This window comes from Triturus cristatus, chromosome 8 (assembly GCF_964204655.1).
Source record: "Triturus cristatus chromosome 8, aTriCri1.1, whole genome shotgun sequence".
Taxonomy (NCBI): Eukaryota; Metazoa; Chordata; class Amphibia; order Caudata; family Salamandridae; genus Triturus; species Triturus cristatus.
In genome coordinates this window covers 483,520,658-483,533,149 of record NC_140591.1, presented here as the reverse complement: position 1 = coordinate 483,533,149, position 12,492 = coordinate 483,520,658, and positions in this window count along the sequence as shown.

The following is a 12,492-nucleotide window of genomic DNA, read 5'->3' as shown; positions in this document are numbered from 1 at the left end:
ACACTCCTGGTACAATGTCACCTGTAGGAAAGCTAAGAAGGACCTCCTTACTGCAATCAAAGCCAAGGATAGCTTAGAAATTAGGTCATCTCGTTTGCTTTATAAAAAGGCAATAGAGGGAGCCAAGAGGGACTGGGAGGAAGCTAGGTGGGAAGAGCTGAGAAATGCGCTCCTGACTAAGGACGCAAAGTCATTTTGGGCCATTGTTAGTACAGGCTCTAAGGGAGGATGGCAAGCTACCTTCTCAAATATTGCACCCTCAGTGTGGGAAGCTCATTTTGGGGCTCTATATGTATGTCTGGAGCATGGTGACTCACTTCGGCCAAGTTCTAACCTAGCCCCTGGGCTTAATCAGGAGGGAACTGCGACGCTCACCTGACCCCCTACCCCAGACCCCCGTCATGAGTATCGACTGATGGGGGCCTCGGGTGGAGGGTCGGGACCGAGCGTGCATCCCCCTGACCTCCCAGGGAGCATCACCCTGAAGGAGGTAGAAACCGCCATAGTTAGATTGCTCCCAAACAAAGCTCCCGGCCTCGACAAACTGCCGGGGGACCTGTTTCGATCCCAGCCTAAAATATGGGCTCCTTACCTTGTTATTTTGTTTAACGCGATCCTTATGGGGTCTGATCCACCGGACACTTGGCTGGGGGCTGAGATCGTCCCCATTTACAAAAAGGGCTGCCCACTTACCCCTTCAAACTACAGGCCCATAAGTCTGTTAGATACAACACAAAAACTAATGGGTAGAATTATACTGGACAGGATACAAGCCTGGATGGAGGAACGGGAAATATTGTCCACCTTCCAGGCTGGATTCAGATCTCAACCTTGGACCAAATTTTCCGGCTCCAGGTCCTTTTTTGGAAAACCACAAGGGTCGAGGGTGGCAGCCTCTACCTTGTCTTTGTGGACCTGCGGGCTGCTTTCCACTTAGTCCCTAGGGAAAAATTGTGGGAGGTGTTGGCTGACCTGGGCCTTCCGCCCTACCTGCTCAATATCCTGACCCGTTTGCATGTCGGAAATTATGCACAGGTCAGGTGTGGGAGACATGGGGATCTTTTGGATCGTTTCCCTGTCTCTAGGGGTGTTCGGCAGGGGTGCGTTTTGGCCCCTACCCTTTTTAGCCTATTCATTAATGGTCTTGTCGACACCCTAAATGAAGTAAAGGATAATGATGCCCCTTGGTTGACGACTGGCCGGGTGCCCACATTAATGTTCGCGGATGACACCCTGTTGCTATGCCGAACATCTTCGGGCATCCAGCGTGTCCTGGATGGTTTCGTGAGCTTTTGCGCCTCGAGGGGTTTGGAGATCAATTTGGAGAAAACCAAGTTTATGATCTTTAATCCCCCGAGGCGCACGCGCCCGAACCCTCTTTTGAATGGTGTTCCGTTGGAACGAGTTAACGGAGGATTTTGGCTGGGGCCATCAGATTGCCAAATCTGCTCTTAGACTTTCCCAAATAGAAGGTGGAATTGGCAAGCTTCAGAGAGCATCGACATCTAAACCGTTGCGCCCGCCCTTGAGATCTATGGCCTCCAGGCTCGGACTGCATCTCTTTATGGTGCTGAACTTTGGGGCCACAAGAACGTATCTAGCCTCCTGAGGGTTGAACAGGCCTTTATGAGAAATTTGGTAGGCCTACCGATAAGTACACCCCTTATCCCCTTGCGAATGGACTTGGGTTTGGAGTCTATTGAGAATTTGGCAGATGTTCGACCCTTGCTCTACTGGAGGAGGCTCTGGTCAGTACCTGAGCTGGTATCCTTCAGAGTCGAATTTCGGGAGGCCTGGGAACAGTTAAAAAACAAAAATATTCCCTGGCTTTCCCACATTAAGGCCCTTTCTTGAAAAATAGGTTTGCCCCAGTTATGGGGGACCCCTGAGCTGGGCTGCCCGAGGATATCTAGGGTCCAGTTGTTAAATCTGGTGAGGCAGCAAAATCTATGCGCACTACAAAGCTCAACATCCTATGGTAGGCTTTCTACTGAGTTCCTCTCACTCAAATTTGAAATGGGATGGGAGAAATTCTTTGATGTAGTCCAACCCCCTCTTGCGAGTAAATTATATGTCCAATTAAGGCATGGCTCCTTACCCATTAGGTCATTTATCTCGAAATGGGCAAAAACTGAAAATGAAAATTGTCCAGCATGCAACTACATTAGAGAAAATGTTATCCATGTCTTATTTTTTTGCCCAGCATACAGCAACATACGCAAAACCTGGCTTATCCCAATATGTAGAAACTTGGGTTTTAGACATTGTGTGCAGGCGTGTAGAGTTCTTAAATATGACACTTCCCCGCCCATTGTATTTGCTGTCTCCCGTTTCCTTTATGGTATGTGACAAGTTTTAAACCATTTTAAACTATTGAAATAGGTTTGATAACTTACTGTTTAATCTTTTTTTTTTTAAAGAAAAAAAAAATACCTATATTTATTATTTTATTGGATGTGCTATGTATGTATGTATTTTATTTGCACTTTTATGGTCTTCAACCGAAATAAAGTTATCAAAGAAAGATAAAGTGTTTTCCAGAGAATCCAATTTAGTCTGTAGTTTTTCTGAAAGAAGAATTGTTATTCCTTGATGCTCGATTTTATCAATAGCTTCAATGTGAAATATTTCTTTATTTTCTAATTTCATAAACTCTCTAATAAATGTATAACACTCTTCCACTGTAGGCATTAAGCAAACTACAAACTTTTTTTCTTACATTTTCTTGTACATTACTTCTGCTGGTGTGTTTTCATTTGTAAACAAGTTTTTAGTAGACGACTTTGAAAAGCTTCTTTACCATGTTTGCTTAGAACACCAATTCTTACATCTTTTAGAATATTTGTATAATCTTCATCTCTTGCTTGTCGCATATTCTGAGTGAGTTCTTTATATTCAAAATTTAACCACAGATTCATATTTCCTATACTTCCCAGAGATTTATTTGTGTATTCATGTAGAAGAGTTTTAAACACTGGTTCTCCTTTTAAAGGGGTTAGTTGTCGCAGATCTCCAAATACAATTAAATGTTTTCCTCCTAAAAGAACGTCGTAATCTGTTTTTAATACCTGTTGCAATCTTAAGTGTACAAAAGCAAGCATTAAGTTTGAGACCATGCTCACCTCATCAATAATTAATAGTTTCATTTTCTTCAGCACTCTTGACACTTCATTAGAAGCTTCTCCAGACAACTTCTGATATTGTAAATTATTATCATGCTCAACTGGTAACATCAGTAATCTATGCAAAATAACTCCTTTAACATTGTGTGCAACTAATCCAGTTGGAGCTGTTACCACAGAACATAAATGTGAACCAGTAGTTTTTTGAAGATAACTGGTCAAAACTTTAATTAAAAAACTTTTACCTGTCCCAGCTTGACCACTGATGTACATCAGAAGAGGTTTAAAAGATGAACCCACACATTATTTTTTTCAGGCAACAAACCATGTTCTATCTGTTCTCTCACTTGTACATATATTTATTTCTGTTCAACATTTAGTTGTTCTTCTAACTTTTCCAATGTAATATTCTCCTCGTGTGCTTGTTGCATTGCAATTTCGACTTCATGCATAGCAATCGCTGCTTCATTTTCCAGTATTGGTTGTCCAATAGGATCATGACTACATTGACCACTACTTTGAGTATCTTGAGAACTTTCATTAGCTATTTCAGCTGTAATAGTCTTTTCCTGTTCAACTTCATCATTCAACATTTTTAAATATGTAGGAAAAATTGTACATGCAATGCTATCTTGACATGCATTAAAAGAATCTTCGTAGCAGTCAAAGTCTCCAAGTAATTCATTTTCGCTACGCCATGGTTTAAAGAGTTGGAGAAGTGCTAAATACTAAAATTCTTGCTTACCTGGAGTTTCACAACTGAGTTTCTTGTGGTTTATAAGATTACCCTTTGCATGTTTTACTAAACAACCATGACATCCAACTACTGCATATTTTCCTTCTTTTAAATTCTGTTTAATATTTCTTTTGAAGCTGTAATGTTGAAGGGGAACTACCTTTACAACGCAACTTTTACAACGCTATGCTATTACAACGCATTTTTTACAACGCAAAAACTTTTACAACGCATGCTTTTACAACGCATGCTATTATATGGTAAGTACTTTTACAACGCATATACCTTTACAACGCATTATTTGAAAATGCCTTTACAACGCATGCATTTACAACGCATGCATTTACAACGCAAGATGTTATATGGTAAGTACTTTTACAACGCATATACTATTACAACGCATTTTTTAATGTTGGTATTTTAATTTAAATAAATCTATATCGTATAATTATTTTTTTTTAAAAAAAATTTAATTGTTAAAAAGTGAGTAGTTTATCAAAATATTAATACTTGAGTATTTTGTGTAGTAGAAATGTTTTGTTGGATAGTTAAATTAATACTTGAGTATTTTTCTAAATAGAATGAGTATTTTTAAATTTAATTTTATACATATTACAGTGAATAGTGAGTATTTTTAAAGTTAAATTAATACTTGAGAATTATTCTAAATAGAAAGAGTATTTAATATTTTAATTTAAAAAAAAAAGAGTGAGTAACTAAATTTTAATACTTGAGTATTTTTTAAATATTAAAGTGTATTTCTTAAATTAATTTAGTACTTGGGTATTTTTAAATAAAGAAACAGTATATTTTAAATTTAATTTAATAAAAATTTGTGAGTACTTTCTAAAAATATTAATACAAGAGTATTGTACAAAAATATAAGTAATCAGAAAAATTAATACTAGAGTATTTTTACGTTCCTAAAAAAAAGTATAATTTTTTTCATTAAAAAGGAAGAGTACTTTTTTATTATTTTTTAAAAAAATTAGAGAAATTTATTAAAAAAAATTAAAAATATAATAATAATTTAAATATTAAAAGAGTAATAAGAAATGCATTTTAAAAATAATAATAGTTAAAAAAAAAAAGAAAACAATTACTTACTTTTTAAAAAAATTTCCCACGCTTTTGCATTGAAGTCTATGTGCTTATTTGTCCTTCATTTATTTTGGCAGCTTCAGAATATACAACCCGCGGAACAAGAAAAGAAGGATCAGAAAGTGAAGAAAGAGAAAGTTTTGAAGGGAAAAGAAAATAGAGTCGAGGTAAGGAACATATTTAGTAAATTTACATTTAAATAGTTACAATTTTGAAGTTTAAATTACTATTAAAAAAATAATAACAGCAAACAATTAATGTTTTCAAATTTTTTATTTATAGAAAAATCATGAAAAAATAAACCATATTTTTAATGAATTTTGCAATGTAAGTAACATTTTTAAAACAAAATATAAATATTTTAATTACATTTATAAACATTTATTTACAGATTAGTTAAATAAAGTAGTCCGTTATAAATTTTGATGCACGCGATGACGTAATGACGTGAGCGTCGACGTAATTCGCCATTTTGTAGAGCATCGGAGGAGGAAGCAGCAGGAAGCTGATCTGCGGCCAGGTAGGAAATATTTTCATTTGTAATTATAGAATAAACCTTTAAAAGGGATACATATATAGTGAGGAAAGAATAAGGGGAGGTTGCGGGAAAACTAATTGATTACTTAAATGTTTTTAAACATGTCCACATTAATGTCATTAATGTATGCCTATGTTGGGTCGCTAAAAGTTATTTATTTAGTTAAAAAAAGTATGTAACTGTTAAAAAATTTAAAGTTACTGTTCAGAAAGTTGATTTGTTTATTTAGGAAGTAACAAAAGTAATGTCGATCTTCATTTCTAAGTGAAAAAAAGTTGCGTACTTTCAAATTTTGGAAATTAACGATTGTTAAAAAAATGGAGATTAAGCTGCAAAGTGCATTTTGGAATATGGTTTGACTTGTAGAATTTACATATGTTTGAGTTTTGGTGATTTGTTTGGACCGTAATTAAATTGGAAGTTATCAGTAATTATATTAATGGAGTTCCGATGTAGAACAATTGTTCAAAGACTATGGGACAGTGAATTTGTAGACATTGGTAGTTTTTGCTTGAAATGAAGATTTGTTAAAAAAAAAAGGACCCGACTTGTTTGTTGGAAAAATATTTTAGAAAAAAACATTGTATGCCAATTGTAATTTGAAAAATATTAAATTTTGAAGCAAAGCAGGAAAGTAAGTTATTACATTATTTTAAAAAGAAAGAATGTTAGAAAGATTTTCCAGGTAGTCTATAGCCACACACAACGAAAATTGTTGTAGAATTGCCAATAGTCTCTCAGACATTTCCCTTGTTTTGACTGTTACTCGTGGGTTTAGACTACCTGCGAGTGTTTGTGCTATTCTCATTTCTTGGAAACTTTGCTCCTTCTTCAAAGTTTCCAAAAAAGAGTAGAAGTTAGGATGTGGTTTGCCAATTGTATGGTTGAAGGAGTTATGCCATCCCTCAATGGCATTGTTTGTTTTTGCTTCTCCCTCTAAACAACTCGTGTAGCAGTTCCACCACTCCACATGGAATCGTGGCTTCCTCCTACGACCCGATCTGCTTAGGTGTCCAATCCATGTGTCCTCAAAATAATTTAGAATGGGTGCCAATTTTTCTTCGTTACTCGTATAATAAACAGATTCTATAATTGCAGTGTAGTACTCGTCCACACTATCGGGAGGAACAAAACAAAGTGCAGTTAATTTTTTTAGTTCAACTTGTAGTTTGCTATCCCGAGAATAATCTGCAACTAGGGATGTTTTCTGTAATTTACGCCAAAATGCCTGCGAAAAATGGAAAAAACATCCCTGAATTTGGGTATCCGTGTACGTTTTAGTGATCACATTGATCATGCTCAATTCAAAATCAATAATTATTTTTCGAGGACTTGAAGATGTTTTACTTTTAATCACTGATAAAAGTTCAGTGTATGTTGCAGAAGTCTTATCAGGTAGCAAACTATAAACTAAGGGAATTACACTATTGTTAATTTTAGCATGTATAGTGTAAATTTGAGTGAAAGGATGGGGTGTACTTTTAAACGTCCCATCCATCATCCAAATTTCACTACTTTCTAACTTAGCAAGGTTACGTGGGGTACTAAAAATGAGAATACGTTTCTGAGGGTTTTCGTTGTCATGCAGAAGGAAAGGTTCATCAGAAAAAGAAATAGAAAGATCATGAGGAATTCTAATGTCAGAGAAAGAATGTGGTGTAGATAATTGAATGTTACTTGCCTGCTTTTGTCTCTGAATAATTCTTCTCAAATTAGGTATTATAGGCATGTTACTAGCAACATGACTGGGGACATGCTGTGCAACCTCTCTTAAAATTGATCCTGTAGAATCATTGGAGGTGCTTGCAATAGCTTTCATTTCGTTTATTGTTTCTCTAATTTCTACATCCATTGCAGAGGCAGAGTGGTTATGTTCTGTGGTTTTCACAACCAAATTATCAACAGTAACCGCTCTGCCACTGCAATGGGTAGTGTAGTATTGCACACACCTCCAATGATTTCTAGTTAAACTTATTCTTTCCTTACTATATATGTATCCACCATGGTTTAATACATTTTTGCCCTTCCTGGATTTAATAAACTTTGCAGCTTCCAGACTAGACATTATCTGAAAAGAGGAGAGAAGAAAAAAAAATTAGCCTGAAAAAATATATGAAATACCTAAAACATAACATTTACACCATCCAACACTTTCCCTACTGCTGCACCTTCCTGGAGTTAGATTAGTAAATTGCACCCCTACATCATCCATTACTTTCCCTACTGCTGCACCTTCCTGGAGTTAGAATAGTAATTGTTACCCCTACACCATCCAACACTTTCACCACTGCTGCACCTTCCTGGAGTTAGAATAGTAAATTGCACCCCTACACCATCCAACACTTTCCCTACTGCTGCACCTTCCTGGAGTTAGAATAGTAAATTGCGCCCCTACACCATCCAACACTTTCCCTACTGCTGCACCTTCCTGGAGTTAGAATAGTAAATTGCACCCCTACATCATCCATTACTTTCCCTACTGCTGCACCTTCCTGGAGTTAGAATAGTAAATTGCACCCCTACACCATCCAACACTTTCCCTACTGCTGCACCTTCCTTGAGTTAGAATAGTAAATTGCACCCCTACACCATCCAACACTTTCCCTACTGCTGCACCTTCCTGGAGTTAGATAAGTAAATTGCACCCCAACAACATCCATCACTTTCCCTACTGCTGCACCTTCCAGGAGTTAGAATAGTAAATTGCACCCCTACACCATCAAACACTTTCCCTACTGCTGCACCTTCCTGGAGTAAGATTAGTAAATTGCACCCCTACACCATCCAACACTTTCCCTACTGCTGCACCTTCCTGGAGTTAGAATAGTAAATTGCACCCCTACATCATCCATTACTTTCCCTACTGCTGCACCTTCCTGGAGTTAGAATAGTAAATTGCACCCCTACACCATCCAACACTTTCCCTACTGCTGCACCTTCCTGGAGTTAGAATAGTAAATTGCACCCCTACACCATCCAACACTTTCCCTACTGCTGCACCTTCCTGGAGTTAGAATAGTAAATTGCACCCCTACATCATCCATTACTTTCCCTACTGCTGCACCTTCCTGGAGTTAGAATAGTAAATTGCACCCCTACACCATCCAACACTTTCCCTACTGCTGCACCTTCCTGGAGTTAGAATAGTAAATTGCACCCCTACACCATCCAACACTTTCCCTACTGCTGCACCTTCCTGGAGTTAGAATAGTAAATTGCACCCCTACATCATCCATTACTTTCCCTACTGCTGCACCTTCCTGGAGTTAGAATAGTAAATTGCACCCCTACACCATCCAACACTTTCCCTACTGCTGCACCTTCCTGGAGTTAGAATAGTAAATTCCACCCCTACACCATCCAACACTTTCCCTACTGCTGCACCTTCCTGGAGTTAGAATAGTAAATTGCACCCCTACATCATCCATTACTTTCCCTACTGCTGCACCTTCCTGGAGTTAGAATAGTAATTGTTACCCCTACACCATCCAACACTTTCTCTACTGCTGCACCTTCCTGGAGTTAGAATAGTAAATTGCACCCCTACACCATCCAACACTTTCCCTACTGCTGCACCTTCCTGGAGTTAGAATAGTAAATTTCACCCCTACACCATCCAACACTTTCCCTACTGCTGCACCTTCCTGGAGTTAGAATAGTAAATTTCACCCCTACACCATCCAACACTTTCCCTACTGCTGCACCTTCCTGGAGTTAGAATAGTAAATTGCACCCCTACACCATCCAACACTTTCCCTACTGCTGCACCTTCCTGGAGTTAGAATAGTAAATTGCACCCCTACACCATCCATCAGTTTCCCTACTGCTGCACCTTCCTGGAGTTAGAATAGTAATTGTTAACCCTACACCATGCTACATTTTTACAACTGCTGCACCTTATAATGTTGGATAAAAATACCTTTTTCTTTCGAATTTGCTTTTCATGGTGACTCTTCTTAAGTGGGAATGGCGTGTAGGCTGGAGTACACACTTATGTGGTGATTGGATTTCTAATGGAAAAATAAATGTCTGGAAAAGTGAAAAAAGAAAAGAATGAGAAAACTGAACGATGTTGAGAAATGCGAATTTACAATAATTTTTAAAAAATTGTATAATTGTTATAAGTTGTAGTAGATAACACTTTCCCTAATGCTTCACCAATCTTTAGTCATGAAATAAAATTCTGAATTCTGCAAATGTTTCCATAATTAAATTGTTTTTTTTTTCAACATTAGCAATGAAATGGCTAGTCTAATATATTGAAGGTTAAGAAACCATGCTGAAAATCAATACCTTGTTTTTTAGAAATTGCTTTTCTGGGTGAGGCTTCTGAAGATGATTTGGTCTGTTGGCTCAAGATTTAACGTATGTGATGGAAAGAATCTTTCTGCAACGAATCAAATTGTTGTCTTTTGAAAAAAAAGAGGATAATAAAAAAATTAACGTTGGTTTGAAATGTAAAATCTGAGTAACTTTTAATTAATAATGACATACAATATAACTAATACTACATGACACTTTACTAACCACTGCACCTTCCTGTAGTTGATATAGAGAAATGTACCCCTACACCATAAAAAAATCTCCCTACTGTTGCACCTTCCTGGAGTAGGAATAGTAAATTGTTACTCTAAACTATCCATCATTTTTCTAATTAGGCACTTTAGAGGAGTAATAATTGCAAATGGAATGATTAAAAATGTATAGAAAAAATAATACTGAAAATGTAAAATACCTTTTTCAGTTGTTGTTTGTTTTCGTGCCTTTAAGGTAATGCTTGCAGCAGGATAAAGTTATTTTTTTGGTACAGATGTACTCTGGAAAAAAATAAATGTTTAATAAATTAATGTTCCTTAGCCAACGTTGGTTGAAAAAAAAATACAATTTTTAAACAATATGATATATGACAAATGAGTATGAGTAACAATTGGTGAAAGGGAACATATTACACATTGAATGCATTTTTCAAAATTAAAAAAAAAATGGTTACACCGATACTATCACTCAATTACTGTAATGCTGAACATTCTAGGACTTTGAATAGTAATAGTTACCCTAGTAACATGAATCGCTTTTTCAGATGTAGTACCCAACTGAAGTCTTATTAGTAATTGTTACTCCTGCATCATGGTATATTTTCGTTTATGATGTAGTGAGATTGAGGTAAAAAAAAATACACCTTTGCCATACATCACTTTAGCTAATTTTTTAAAAAATATTTTAAAAGTAAAACAATTACAAATAAATTACATTTACCTTCACAATAGTATATGTCAGTCGATAACGTGGTGGTGATGCTAAATTAGGTACACCAATTGTTGAATCTCAATATATTGCAAGTTTCTGTTTTTGGAAAAGAAAATACTTGTTTTCAGTTGGTGTATATTTTTAGTGATAATAAATTAGAAACAGTACATTTTAAAAGTTATTATTATGATTTTTATTTAAAATTTTTTTGTGTTAAGTAAAAATATTTTACGCAAAACCAACGTTTAAAAATATTGTAATGACTTACTAGTAGTTGCTGTCTTTTAATGCTTTTCCGAATGGATTCCGTGCTCTCTCTGAGGAGGTCGCAGTGGAGGTGACAGAGGGTCAGCTTTTCACGTCTGGTCTCTCTGGTAGTTGATAATCAACTGAGTGCAAAATGGTGTCTTCCTGGTATTTATAAGTTTTCCTCTGTGTCACTATTAATTTTTTTAAAAACTGCGTTCGTTGTGTTTTTTTAAATACTTTGTTTTACTGTGGAAAATGATAATTTAAAAATGCTTTTAAAAAAGTATTGTTTTCATTCATTTGCTCCGTTTTGGCATCCATTTTGGAGCATGTGTTTTGGTATTGTTTACATAGAAACTGTGGTAGGACAAGTTTTACAAGTGAGAAGGTTAAAATGGCGCCTATGTGTATGTGTCTTATGTTTCACTTTGATAACTTATTTTGCGATGTAATTATGATAAAAATGTGTATGTATTGTTTTTAAAATTTTAGTTATTTTGGTAAAACTTTCAAATGTGTGAAAACGGAATTCTATGGGGGATGTTGAGTATTAATTTTAATACTCGAGTATTAATTTTAATACTCGAGTATTAATTTGGTAATGCGTTTCAGTCGATTTACGCACAGTTTTTCTCCACATTTTAATACACTTCCCCACCCTAAAACCCCTAATTTCCCTGCATCCCGTGCCAGATTTTAGTGTACTTTTAATTTAAAAAAAAAAAAATCGCGTTGTAATGGTATGCGTTGTAATAGATTTCGTTGTAACAGCACTTTTCAGTATTTTAATAGGTTTTGCGTTGTAAGAGTCTTCGTTGTAAAGTAATGCGTTGTAGTAGTACTTGCGTTGTAAAAAATGTGTTGCAAAGGTATGCGTTGTAATAGCATGCGTTGTAACGTCATACATCCAATGTTGAAGTACTTCATACAGACATAGCTGTTCCACATGTCGAATCCTTTTCGGATAGTACGTGTCCAACATATTAGTTTTAAGAATGTCTGTACTGTCTGGTTCACTTGCTGCTAAGTATTCAATTTCTTCTAATGATTTCAACACTCTATTCCATGAGCAGGCAAGACCTAAACTTACCAAAATGATTCCTCATGACTTTGACTATAAACTTGAAGAGCACAATCGGTCTGAACATTCGTAGGATCCAATTTCTCGGTGGCAAAGCATTTTCAAAGTAAAGCTGTACAATTTTTTGCTAAGGCTTTTCTCTTGTGCAACTTCTTCCCACGTTTGTTTCATCTGTTTTTTCTGATTTTGTTATGTACGATGTAACATAACGTGCAACAGCAATTGAATTATCTGCAACATACTGGATGTCCATGTTCACATTCCACATTTTTAAAACCACTGGATTATAGTCATTGATATACTTTGACACTTCTGTTCTTTTTAAGTTGTAGGTATTCTTTGGAGATTTCCGAGTTATTGTGTGCCTTACAGAAGAAAAAAACGAATTTACTCTTCCTTTACAAATGACTGGACGTGG